This window comes from Lynx rufus, unplaced genomic scaffold (assembly GCF_022079265.1).
Source record: "Lynx rufus isolate CCGP_SWC_20201006 ecotype Redwood Valley unplaced genomic scaffold, mLynRuf1.p SCAF_10, whole genome shotgun sequence".
Classification (NCBI taxonomy): domain Eukaryota; kingdom Metazoa; phylum Chordata; class Mammalia; order Carnivora; family Felidae; genus Lynx; species Lynx rufus.
Window position 1 is genome coordinate 40,024,198 of NW_025814824.1, and position 13,894 is coordinate 40,038,091.

Sequence of the window (13,894 nt, forward strand, 5' to 3'; positions counted from 1 at the left end):
TGCTGCTGTTCGGTCTCCAGGGTGGCATTTGTAAAATACTTTCATTAGCTAGAGATTCGAACATGCTAATTGGTACATTAAATGGTGAGCTCATGACTCAAACTTTGATGTAACTTAGTAGACCTACTGGTACTTCAACATTTTTGAAGATTGCTATCTGGTAACTCGACTTGAGTGCCATGACTAACTTCAATAATGATGTAAATTACTACCGCACAAACTTTTTTAAAAGATATTATAATTCAACTCTAATAAACCAGACTACATAAATATTTACAACACTCAAACCATTCTAGTAGGAAACCACCTTTCTTTTCTTGCCTTTTCAGGCAACTAAATTTTACCATGTATTTTCCTCGGGAAGAATATTCGAGTCACTCGGAAAAGAAAGGGATTTGGAAAACTATTATATGACAGAAAATGGTAACATCAAAATGCACATTTCAGAGAATGATAAAAATTGGCCAAAAGTATTTACAGGAAATCTAGAAATGTGAGCTCGAAACTTCCAGTTTTATAGGACTCTCCGCCTCAGCCACTGGTCTTATGACTGTTCGTGAATATGAAAAAAAACATTCCTTCTCTCATTCCTCCTATCCGAAATGGCCCTATTATTTTGCTTACTTCTATTTCAATTCAAGTCATAATTCAAGGTCAATTTGAATCTCACTCTCCCTATGAAATTCTTCCTGTCACCTCAGTTCACAGTGATTTTTCTCTTCCAAATGCCAAATAAAAAGCAAGAGTAGTAGACGAAAATAGCAAGTGGTTTTATAATCTCAGAATGAGTAAGACCTTCACAAACAAGACCCGTAAGCGAAGCGTAACCACATGAGGATTAAAATTTGTGAAGCCTAAAACACACCAAAGACGAAGTTAAAAGATACAGCATCCCTTTTAAAGAAACATTACAACAGGGCGCCTGGGTGGCTCAGTCAGTTAACTGTCCATCCAACTCCTGGTTTCGGCTCAGGTTATGATCTCACAGTTCGGGAGTTCGAGCCCTGCATGGGGCTCTGCACTGATAGTGCAGAGCCTGCTTGGGATTCTCTCTCTCCCCCTCTCTCTCTCTGCCCCTCCCCTGTTGGTGCCATCTCTCTCTCACTCTCTCAAAATAAATAAACATTAAACAAAAAGATTACAACGTATGACTGGTAAGAGGCATATGAAGTAAATACATAGAGAAGCAATTCACAAAGGAAAAAAATTCAGTGGCTCATCATTACTGATGAGGAAAATGTGAAATAACTAGGTCTATTTTTCATCCCTTGTATTTAAAACCTTTTAGAAAGACGGATTATCCAGTCTTGAGAGAGCATACAGGAGAGGACACTCTCACCCATTGCTGGTATGCATGTAAACTGATACAATCATCTTCAGAGGGCAATTTAGCAGTCTCTATTAAAATGTCAAACTCTTTGACCCAGTAGTTTATTTCTAGTCATAGCTACCAAGGTACTCATCGGAGTGTAGAGGTAGATATACATTCGAGGTGTTGTACACAGCGCCTTTCGTAATCGTAAAGATATGGCACAACTTCAATGTTCACGAAGAGGGAGGGGGACGGTCAAATAAGCTATGAGACCTCCAAGGTGTAGACTATTTCCAAGCCACTGCAATTTTAATTTTTTTATGTTTATTTTTGAGAGAGAGAGTGCGAGCAAGGGAGGGGCAGAGAGAAGGGGGGAAAAGAGGATCTGAGGTGGGCTTCTTGCTGACAGCAGAGAGCCTGATGCAGGGCTCGAACTCCCGAACCGTGAGATGGTGACCTGAGCCAAAGTCGGATGCTTAACCGACTGAGCCACCCAGGTACCCCCAAGCTACCACAATTTTATAAGAAAAAAAGAAAGGAGAAAAGGAGGTAGATCTAGATCGGCACATGGCTACCCCCACAAAGTGCTGAGTGAAAGAATGCAAGTTATATGAGAAAAAGCTTAACAGTGGTTTCCTGGAGGAGAGGAGGATAATGATAGACAAGAAAAGGCATAAAGGGAACTTTCTGGTTCCCTCATAAAGATCTCTATCTTGATAGGAGTCTGAGATACACAGGTTATGAATTTGCCAAAAGTCAGCAAACGTACACTTAAGACTGGTGCATTTCATGGTATGTAAATATGCCTTTTAAAAAACCCTATAAACCAATACTGAACTCTAGTTAATGATACGCAGGCTGAAGTATCGGGGAGGGAGTGGAAGAAATGTACTGATATCTGCAATTTACTATGAGACGGAGCCAAAAAAAAATAATAAAGTGGGTTGTCAGATGGACCAAGAGATGGATGAGCATGTGACGAAGCTTAATAAAACATTAGTTATATTATCTAGGTGAGGGATATTCAGATGTTACACTATAAAATTTTTTCAACTCTTGTGTTTAAAATTTTTCAAATGTAAATGTTACAGGGGAAAGCAAATTACAGAAAAGTTTGTATGGCATTATTGTTTTTTGTCAAAAAAAATATAGGGGTGCCTGGGTGGCTCAGGCAGTTAAGCGTCCGACTCTTCATTCCGGCTCAAGTCATGATCTCACAGTTCATGAGTTTGAGCCCCGCATCGGGCTCTGCGCTGACAGCATGGGGCCCTCTTGGGTCTGTCTCTCTGTCTCTCTCTCTCAAAATAAATAAACTATTTAAAAAATAACATGTGTGTGTAAGTAAAAAAGTATAGAAGAAAACACATCCACCAACCTGTTAACACGAGTGGTTATCACTGGGCTTACGAAGGACACAGTAGTGAGAAGAAAGCTCTCACTTTCTATGTATGGATTATGGGTTCTTCTAAGTTTATTAATAAACATATGTACTTATAAATTCTTTTCCACCAACTGAAAAATAAAGAAAGCTGAGGGAGTCTGATTAGACACCACAACCTTATACACAAAATATTTAAGTCTCTCATTATCACTATATTTATTACCCTTATATTAAATGGTTTTAAAATTAGTATTTTTTTAAATGTAGTGCAGAAGCATCAGCTGTAAGCCATATCAGATTTGTAATTCAGAAAACGTTTTTCAAATTCATATTACGTACAAATTACTTTTCTCATGGAAAAAGAAATTTCTTATTTAAGAAAATGTCTAACTAAAATTTAATATGAAATGTTTTAAATAAACATAATGTAACTACAGTTATCTTTTTTTAGAAATTTTTTTATAAATTATTTAATGTATCTAAACATAAGACTTTAAGAATACTAAGACACATAATACAGAAACATATTCCCGCATAAAATTAAATGTAGACTTACCAATTGGAAATTCACCAAGATGTGTTGTAATTTTTCTGGTACTTGCATTTAGAGGTTTTATCTTGATTCGTTCTTTTTTTAATTACATCCCAACAAATGGATCTCTCCTCAATAACCGTTCTCCATGAGAATCTATTAATGATTTAACAAATAATGATCTCTCACAAAAGATAAAAATTATAAGCCACTAAAATATTCTGACTGTGAAAATGTCAATTACAAAGGTTTTAAAGTCAGAAATAAGAGAACTCCATTTCACCTGACTTTGTTTTCATTTCCCACCCCATCTCCCCCAAAATCTGCACTTGATTTCCATCATACATGAAAGTTCTCTCTTTTGAAACCACCCAGTTCCCATAAAATCAAATTAGTATCCTGTGTCCAACATTTGGGCTTCATCAAACTCTTGACCACAAAGCACAAAATGACAACAGATTCTGAGATCACTCATGAGACAAGATGCAACGTAATGTCTATCAAGATGTGAGGCTAGAACTATCCAATTGCAACTGATTAACATAAAATGAAGAGTTTAAAATAGAAGTTTTAGTTTAAAATGCTGTAAGGAAAAGTTATCCTCCTATAATGAACCGTTAAGAGAATCAACCATAAAAGTTAGCTTCTATAGTTCAAGCTTAAATAATAATACCGTAGAGAGTTCTAGATAATATACATCTACCAATTCAGTATTTCACTAATTCAATTAACATCTATTGACTATACATTATGCCTCTGCACTGGATACAGATAAAAAAGAGATGGGCCCCATCCTCAATGGAGACAGACTAGTAAACAGACAAGATCGATACCATGTAAGACAACATAAGATGGGGGCAAGAGGGCAATAATGCATCTCATAGAAGATGGGTATTGGCTCATGGAACTTTTTTCAGTTATGTGAGTATTTATGTGCATACGAGGTGGCAATACAGAATGCATTTCTCATGGTAAGTTGCCATCAGGAAAAGGTTTCTGGAGAGAGTAAACCTGTGAGTTAGCGTGCCAAAGAACGGAGGCTCTTCTGACCACGGGAGCAAAAGAAGCAAAAGTACAAAAGCAGGCAGAGAAAACCCTAGTAAAGTGAAATGCCTGGTCATTGCACATGGAAGAATGACGTAAAACATGTTTAACCTTCTGAGCACACTCAACTCCAAGAAATATAGTTCATTACAACATCAGTACACACAGAAATATAAATGTTTGACACTCTGATTATATGAAATACATGACTGAAAAAGTCTATTTAATATACGTGATGTACTCCGCTACTGTTCTTCTATTTTATTCTAGTTCATTTTAAATACATACATAATTCTAGTCACAGCCCACTCAAGTGATTTCAGGACCCACAAGAAACGAGTGATCCCAGTGAAAAACACTGTTAAACTATGCCAATGAGTCTGGACTTTGCACTTGGCAGAGTGGGAAATCACTGTAGGATTTCAGGGAGAAGAATACCATGATGAAGTCTGCACCTTGGAAAGAGTAGCCATGCTATGAAGAATGGACTTGGGCGGATGGACAGTGCTCCAAAACTGACTATAAGCTACTGGTCACCCAGGTGAGAAATGAGGGTACATGATAAGGCCACAACAGCAGTGACTTAGAAGGGGGGTGCGGAGAGGAGGGGGTGAAGAAGGAACACTTAAGACAGGAGGCATGTGGAAAAGGGCAGATTAAGAATTCAATGAGTAAAACTAGGGCACCTGGGTGGCTCAGTCGGCTAAGCAGCCAACTCTTGATCTTGGCTCAGGTCCTGATCCCATGATTCGTGAGATCGAGCCCCGCGTCAGGCTCTGTGCTGACAGAGCAGAGACTGCTTGAGATTCTCTCTCTCCCTCTCTGCCCCTCCCCTGCTCGCATGTTCTCTCTCTCTCTCAAAATAAATAAATAAACTTAAAAAAATTTAATAAGTAAAACTGATAGAACTTGGTGATCAACTGGAATCAAAGGGCAGATTGTAGGATGGCTCCCAAGTTTTCCGCTTAGGGACTATGTAAAGGGTGGTACCATTCTCCAAGACAGGAAATAAACAAGTTACAAGTTTGTTAAGCATACTGCTTACCAAAGCAAAAGGAAACTGTTACATACTGAGGATGTGAAAAATACACCAAAATCATTATCATTTCCATTCCCTGTATAGATTTTTGTAACTGTATTTTCTCCCAGCATCAATTACTCTGTGGTCCGTGATTGTCAGATTGTCAAATATAATTGGTTTCTACTCTAACTTTCTGAACTAAGCTAAGAATGGTTTCCTTGCCTGCACCTTTGATTTTTAGAGACAAAATATGGAATGACAAAGTAGGGGAGCTGCTACTCTAAGAGCAAATGAACGTATTCATCTTCCTCTAGAAAAAAATCTCACACAGAATTAAATGTGGTACAACAAAATGTTCTGAAACATGGCCTAAGTCAATAATGCTGCTATGGCTCGGATTCCAAGGTGGCTTCCTAATGTTTCAGCAAAACAGTACTTCCTGTCAGTATTATTAGGTAATAGCACAAGTCAACCGTCTATGAGTCAAACCGCCGTCATTCACTGGCTTAGACTCCAGGACACCTCCTACATTTACAGTTATTACAGCCACCCTGCAGCCAGAGATAGCATCCAAATGGGATAAACATTTTATCTAATTCAACAGTCTCGCTCACATCATGGAATCAAATCTCACCTAAGAGGGACAGAAACAATGCTAGGCTTAAAACTTCAGGTAATTTTGGGATAACAAAGAACGTACCAAAGTTTCATAACTATAAAGCGTCCTTAAATATTTTTAACATGGCTATTTCTAAAAGAATACAATAAAACTTCCCACAGAAAGTTCCCGGGAGATGGTTAATATGTGAAAATATAAAATTTAAACTTATAATTGCTTTTTTTAAATTTTTATTTAAAAATATTTTTTAATGTCTATGTATTTTTGAGAGAGACAGAGGCAGAGTGCAAGCAGGGGAGGTAGAGAGAGAAGGAGACACAGAATCTGAAGCAGGCTCCAGGCTCTGAGCTGTCAGCACAGAGCCCGATGCGGGGCTCGAATCCACCAACCGTGAGATCATGACCTGAGCCGAAGTTAGACGCTTAACGGACTGAGCCACCCAGGCACCCCTAAACTTATACCTGCTTCTGAAAATAAAGTTACAACTATATACTTTTAAACATATTTATACAGACATTTAACTTCTGATGTTATCTACTCTGAAAATTGGCCACATTAAATAATTCTACCTAAACTATCAGGCTATAGCTGTCTCTAACAATTAGCCAATGATGTAATTCAATTTTTTAAATACACATAGGTATTCAGTTTATTTCAACAGCGTAGGAAATTAACCCTGTGGGGAAACGAAAAAGAGAGCCACATTCAAATTCTGACACAGCTTATTAGCTCTCCAGGCTGCAGTTTCTTCTCAAGCTTCAGTTTAGCCATCTGTAAAATGGTGATAAAAATAACTCCTGGAATTGTCATCATGCTTAAATGAGAAACTGCCTGACAAATGATAAGGAACTCTCAAAATAGTAACTTGAAAGGGGAGTGGGGACAGGAGAGGAAGAGAGACAAAAAGAAGTTTTACTTCTAGTCTTGTAAACTCCAGATGTTTCTGGGTCCCCATTTTTAAAAATCGAGTCGTGATACAACTTAACCACACCCCAGCTCTACTTCCTCTAAAGCTAACATCTGAGAACACTTGTCAAAGATGAGCAATCTCAGGAGACCCAGCCGCTCAGCTGGTATCGTACTAGAAGCATAGAGAGAAGTTTTCTTTCCACATGTTGGCATGAGGTCTCCTCAAGCAGAAAACCGAAAACAGAGATCTGATCTCAAACAGAGAGACTGAACTAAAACCTGTAAACCCAATCTCTTTGGGCTGGTAAGTTAAGGACGGAAACATGGGAGCAGATCAGGACCCAATTTCAGAAATTAGTGAAGAATGAGTTAGTGAACTCAGGAACTTTGACTCAACGCTGAGTTCTCCAAGAAGACTCTGTGAAAATGTGGTGGGCAGAGGTGTCAAAGCAGAACACCCTTGCGCCATCAATGGTCTCACGAACCCGCTTCTAGAACAGGTCTTCAAATCACTCCATTCTAGGCAAAACTGAACATGAGCCATTACTCCTCTGTGTACCTGCTTCATGAGTGAGAAATAAAGGTAAGTTAATATCTCTATTAAAAATATTGCACTACAGGGACACACTTCATCAGAATCTCCTAACAGAAAGTACAAATCGCTCGGAAGGTGTGGACGATATGAATTAAAGAGACCAAATGTTGCTTCAGGCAGTACAAAATGTCGGCATGGGAATCTTCACGTAGGAAGGCAGGGATGCGGGAAAGGGCCAGGAAAGACAAGAAAAGAATTGGAGTTGAATGCAGAGCAGGGACGGAAGACAACAGATAAGCTTTGGCTTCAAACATGGCACAAGGAAACCCTTCGGATACAGTAAAAGCCAGAAATGAACCTGGCAAGTTCTTCCAAGGGGGAAGGGAAACTAGCGACTTACCCCTAGCACCCACTACACCAAGATAGGTTGAAAAAAGAAAAAAACAAAAAAACCCTAAATCAGAGGTCTTTCACACCAAGCTTTACCAAAGCAGGCTCAGTTTGAGAATAACACTAAAAGGGGCGCCTGGGTGGCGCAGTCGGTTAAGTGTCCGACTTCAGCCAGGTCACGATCTCGCGGTCCGTGAGTTCGAGCCCCGCGTCGGGCTCTGGGCTGATGGCTCGGAGCCTGGAGCCTGCTTCCGATTCTGTGTCTCCCTCTCTCTCTGCCCCTCCCCCGTTCATGCTCTGTCTCTCTCTGTCCCAAAAATAAATAAACGTTGAAAAAAAAAAAAAAGAATAACACTAAAAGACCAAGTGCCTGGGTGGCTCAGTTCGTTAAGTGTCCAACTTTGGCTCAGGTCGTGATCTCACAGTTTGTGAGTTCAAGCCCCACATCAGGTTCCTCACTGCTGATGGGGAGCCTGCTTGGGATTCTCGCTCTCTCTCCTCTCTCTATGCCCCTCCCCCACTCACGCTTTTTCTCTCTCTCAAAACTAAAAGAAAAAAAAAAGAAAATAACAACACTAAACGAGAAAAAAAAAATCACTCCTGACTTGCTTGAAGCTGAACACCCTGCAGTAGGTTAGGTTTCATTCCATAATTATGGGATAAAAGGCTTAAAATCAGAAGCCCGGTTGAGATCACACCGAGCGTGTTGAGTTATAACTACAATAAAATTAATCGGTGAGTGGTAAAATACTAATTTTACCTAACCTGCCCTTTTGTGGGAAGCAGTAACAGGTAGATGGAGAGAGCAGATATCTGCTCAGGCTCTTAAATGAGGTTAATCTACCCGAAGGAAAAAGCACAAATGGGAGACCTAAAAGGCCAACGACAAACTTTGGAAAAGTCCCATCTTTTTCCTAGGGTACATCAAAAGAGGGAGAGAAGTAAGTAAACTACCATCACACTAAGGTATTTTGGGGGGAGATAACCCCCAGAGAGAGCAGTGCAGAGAGAGTACGCACATCTGTGAATAACTAGGTTTATTCAATTTACCAAAGATGCTGAACCAAAAAAGTCACTATGCCGCCTACAAGAAAACTGGGGGTTTTCCACCTTTTCTTGTCTTTTACCTGTGTTTTTCACGGATTCAAAATAGTTCAAATATTTTCAACTTTAATAAGAAGGATAAATGCACTAATTATTCTACTGGATGTTAAAATGCCATTTATATTTATTGCACTCGAAAAATTGAATCTGAGCCCTAATGTTTTACTAAAGCAATATAAAATTCCTTTATGCCTTAATATAAAGTAAAACTGAGCTTAGGGAACAAGTCCCCGGTAATAAAAATGGCTTTTCCTCCGCCTTCCCTGTTATGCCTGTTAATACTGATACGATTATGAAGCGTTCTATGCTGAAAAAGGCTGTATTGACTCACACTCCATTTCAATCCCAGAAAAAGCTCCATGGAGACAATACTAGACTTCTCAATTAGTTTCTTCACTAATACGTGACATTATGTTATCCACGCACTCTTCCACAGGTTCGGAATCAATCCCTATGAATTACAGAAATTGGGCAGTGGGCAAATAAGTAAAAATTTTGTGATTCACTGATTATTACTTCTTTAGAATCTACCTGTTAAGCCGGTGGTTACATGGATGCATCTTAAAATGCATTTATTTTATTAAATAAAATACCCCAGAGATAGGCAGTGTGACAGTTACCATCATTTAAAATACGCTCTGTTTCGTTTATTCCAATTATAGCTTCTAAAGTATGTTACATTTAACAGAAGGGACCTGATATAATCCCATTGTTTTACATCCCCAATGAGGAATTCTAGAACTAGGCCACGTACTATTCCAAAAGTATGGAAATATATATTTAGTTATATTTTGATATAATTTTACCAATACTTCTTCAGGTATATGCTTAAAATGTGCTTTTAACATGCATGTTAAAGGGTTTTAAATTAATTACAAACGTAGCATATGCCAAGTAGTATGGGAAAGCTAAAATAAGCCTTAAAGAATTTAGCCTAACTCCTTAGTTGTATAGCTAAGAAAACAGCATGGGTCACTGGCCTATCCATGACCCCAGAGCTAGATTGTGACAAGCAATGGGACCAGAATGTAGTTTTTCTTTCCACTACACTAAATCTCATTTAGTCCTTTCCTTCCCATTGATTTCTCACCTCATCTCTTCTTCAAAAATCTTTTTGGCCATTAAGAGGTTGCCCAACTAAAGCAAAATAAAACACCGCTCTGGACTTCCATCTGTAAAATCTGAAGAAATGGAAGGATTTAACAAGACATTACACAAAAAAGCCAGGGACAGCACATACCAGGCGGTCATCAAATGATAACTATTATTATTCGTTGTTGTTATTATTATTACTACCACAAGGAAGGTAGTGAATTCTTTTTAAAGGTTACATATTAGCATCCTAGGCTGAGGCTCCATTTGACACGACTTGTGCTTAATTATCCTCAGTCGTCTTTCAGGCTGTAACTTTACACTATGATTTATGACCCACCCACAATGACCTTGATTCCCCGCCCCCCCCCCTTGTACTTTTATGGACTGCTATGCTGCAATATTTTCGAGTAATAACCGGTCAGGTTCTCTCAGCCCTAGAGATACAGACATCCTCCACTGACTGACTCACAAGGGATTTTAAGATGTGACCCAAATATAGCTTGAGAAACCACAACTTTAAATGGACTCCCCACTTAAAATCCAGCGACCTATTTATTATAGCGAATGGTAACAAGCGCAAACTGCTGCCATCCGTGAGCCATTTTCTCAAAATCACTCTTGGATCCGGGGGAGGGAGGCAGAAGGTCAATAAAGGAGCAAACTATTTCTGCTCCTGCTAGTCCTCTGCAGCCCCACACCAGGGATCTGGAAATGAATGAAAGGCTGTGGTAGCATAAATAAACCCGGGATCCCTGCGCAGGTCTCTGGGCGGGGGTGCAGAGAGGGAAAACAGTAGTTTCCAGGCGATAAACTCGGGACACACATTTAACAGATTTAAAAAAAAAAAAAAAATACTACCCCAAATCACCTCGACCGGAGCAGGAACCCACCCCCACCCCTGCCACCAGTTCTGGGAGGGGAAGCTGGCGGGCGGCTGCGGCTCTGCTGCAGCTGCTGAGAGACCCGCCGGGCCCGCGGCGAGCCGGGTTCGGGGCGGGGGGCAGGTGCGGGGAGGGGCTGGACGCGGGGCGGGAGCGCGGCCAGGTGAGGGCGGCGGGCGCCGGGCAGCGGCGGCCGGGGCCCTGCGGGGCGAAGGCGGGGGGCGTGGGGGGGGGGGGCAGCCGCGTCGGCCCCGCGCCTGCACACACTCACCGGCGCCGGCGGGCTCGCCTCTCGCCGCCGGTGCTCTCGCGGCCGCCAGCGGCTCTTCCCCCTCCTCCTCCTCCTCCTCCTCCTCCGGCGCCGCCGCCGTCTCCCAGGCCGGGCCGCGCTCCCCTTCCGCTTCCGGGAGCCGGAGCGCCGGGGCCGGCGGGGTGGGTGTGCGCCCGCCCGCGCGCCGGAGCCACCGGCTGCCGCCGTCGCGGTCTCCGCGCCGCTCCCGGGAGCCGCGATGGGAGCCGCCGAGGGCCGAAAGAGCAGAAATCGCGCCTTGGCCGGGAGGAGGCGCGCCGCGGACCCCAGGCCGCTTGCCCCGCGGGACCGCCGTCACCGGAACACTCGTACCTGACGCACCTCGCCGCCTCCGCCCTCCCCCGGTGCCACCTTCGCAGCTGTGCCCTGGCCGTCCTTCTCTTTGTCCCCACACCCTCTCCGTCCCCCCTATGTGGGGAACTGCAGAGAGGCCTCCCTTTAAGGATTGCAACTATCCTCATTCCTTCAGGGATAATGGTCAACAGGCCTCTCTGCCCGCAACGCGCTCTGGATGTCCCCTGGTACCTTGTTTCAAAGCGCGGCCCGGCCCGCAGCACCTGCATCCTCTGGGAACCTGTTAGAAATGCACAACCTCAGATCTGCTGACTCAGTATCTGCATTTTAACAAGATCTCCAGGTGATTCCTACACCTGGAATTGCCCCAGCCAACTAAGAGGTTTCCTATTCCTGTGGGCGACCTCAGTCCACACCCAAACAAGCTTTTCGCCGTATGTAAGGAGACATTCAAAAGTTGCCTGATTTCCCATCCCTGCAACCTAGGAAAAAATAAGTCGACTCAACATTGTAAATAATCCACCTCCCGGTCTAAGTTAGTATCTTACCGAACATCAGAGATACACTAGAACCTCCCCTCTCTTCCCACACCTAAGCTAAACAGTACTTGGGATACAGTACTGCAATGCCTGCGGTAACGTAGAGAGCCAAGCCTTTGTGTCTGCATGCCACAGGAAGAGACAATGTATGGATAGAAGAATATTACTTGATGCATCAAATCCGAACTTCTTTACAGGATGGTATTGAAAGCCCTTCACAAGCTTACCCCTCCAGTCCTAGCTCTAACTAACTTGGTTCATTTACCCTTCCTAGGATGCCCTTCATCCTTCTCTCTGATGACCTTGATCTAGATTTGGGAGTCAGTTCAAATCCTGCCAGCCCAGAGTCCTCTCCCACCAGGGCACTTCGATCACACACACACTGAATCCTGCTTTGGACCCTTATGTTACCTTCTATCGCTAGGGGTTTTGAAACAGGTGACCTTGCATTGCTAGGTATTTTTAAACATGTTCTGTTCTGGTTTGCGAATTGATTACAAACACCTTAGGACCTTCAAGACCTAGATCAGTTGTTATCAAAGTCCTCACCGGCACCATCACCAGAATTCGAGAGATCGGCATTCTCCAGCTCCATCCCAGATCTACTGTATTCGGAACGTTAGCAGGCGTGAAGCCTAGCAATCTGGTTTCACGAGCCTTCCAGGTGATTCTAATGCACCCTCCAGTTTTAGAACTACTGCCCTGGAATAGTGTCTTCTACCCTCAAAGAAACTCAGTGGTAGGGATTGATTTGACTATATGCAAGTTTTATTGCCTTTCAGAGTAAGAAACCGGCTCTTCCATTTAGGCATAGCAAGGTTGGAAGGCTGTGACGATTGCTCTTGAAAGAATTGTCTTTGATTTTCATAATGCATTTTAAATGTAGTAGGATTTTTGTGACTTGGTTTGTTTGAAAAGAAATAATACAAATAACTAGTCACTTCAGGAGAAGGGGAAACATGTGGTTTTACTTCCACAATTCAAATACATGAATTGCATATTATTTTGCTCTCTTTTAGTATTCTGTTGTGAGAGGAATAATATACGACAAATGATTTCAACAAGTGCCAAAATGAGAATTAGTTGACCAGCACGCAAATGCATGTGACGATTTTAAGTGTATGTATTTTGTGTGCCTTTTTTTTCACGTGTTAGCCTGTCTCTTATCAGCCAAATCAATTCCACGGAGGATTTTCTAAGAAAGGGCACCTGGCTGGGTCAGTCGATTAAGCATCTGACTTCGGCACAGATCATGATCTCACAGTTCCAGAGCTTGAGCTCTGCATCAGGTGAGCTCGAGCCCCGCTTCTCTCTTTCTCTCTCTCTCCCATTTCTGCCCTTTCCTGGGATTCTCTCTCCCTGTCTCTCTGCCCCTTGCTCACTTGCACTCAAAGAAAGAAAGAAAGAAAGAAAGAAAGAAAGAAAGAACAGAAAGGAGAAAAGAAAGGAAGGAAGGAAGAAAAAGAAAGAAAGACATGGAAGGAGAGAAGTGGCAGGAAAAGCATTCTCAAAATCATGAGGCTTCTTAGCATGGGCACTTAAGAAGTATAATCAAGGGCCGATCTATCCCTTATGCTGAAGGTCACCTCATAAACATGACTGTATCATATTGCAACCTACATACTTGATTCCTGTGTTATAATGAGATGGTAAGGGAGATATGGCATCATGTAATCTTTTTGAGGAGATTTTCTATTTCCTGTAAGGATGAGGATAAGATATATGTCCTACACCATATTCTCCCTCCAGAATTGTAGTCTATTTCATCCTTCCTATGACTCATTGGAACATGATTATTAATCAAACTAATATTTATCTGGGAATTGAAAAACGAGACAGGAACAAGCAGCATTAGTGCCACTGCCAACTTAGCTTCTCAACAAAGGCACAGTCAGGGCATTTATGTGGATAAACTCAGCCAACTCCTG

The 13,894-nt window shown here is 42.0% G+C and overlaps 1 protein-coding gene across 1 annotated transcript in view; it reads right to left on the bottom strand.

The window, feature by feature from the left end:
* ZDHHC21 (zinc finger DHHC-type palmitoyltransferase 21) overlaps window positions 1-11,222 on the bottom strand; it is a 69,429-nt gene extending 58,207 nt beyond the window's left edge. Inside the window, exons 1-3 of the mRNA XM_047064767.1 lie at window positions 11,095-11,222; window positions 3,250-3,381; window positions 2,688-2,824 (exon numbers count right to left, since the gene is read on the bottom strand). The gene's annotated coding sequence lies outside the window, so the exon portion shown is untranslated. The remainder of the gene's footprint in view (window positions 1-2,687; window positions 2,825-3,249; window positions 3,382-11,094) is intronic.
* Between the last annotated feature and the right edge of the window lie 2,672 nt (window positions 11,223-13,894).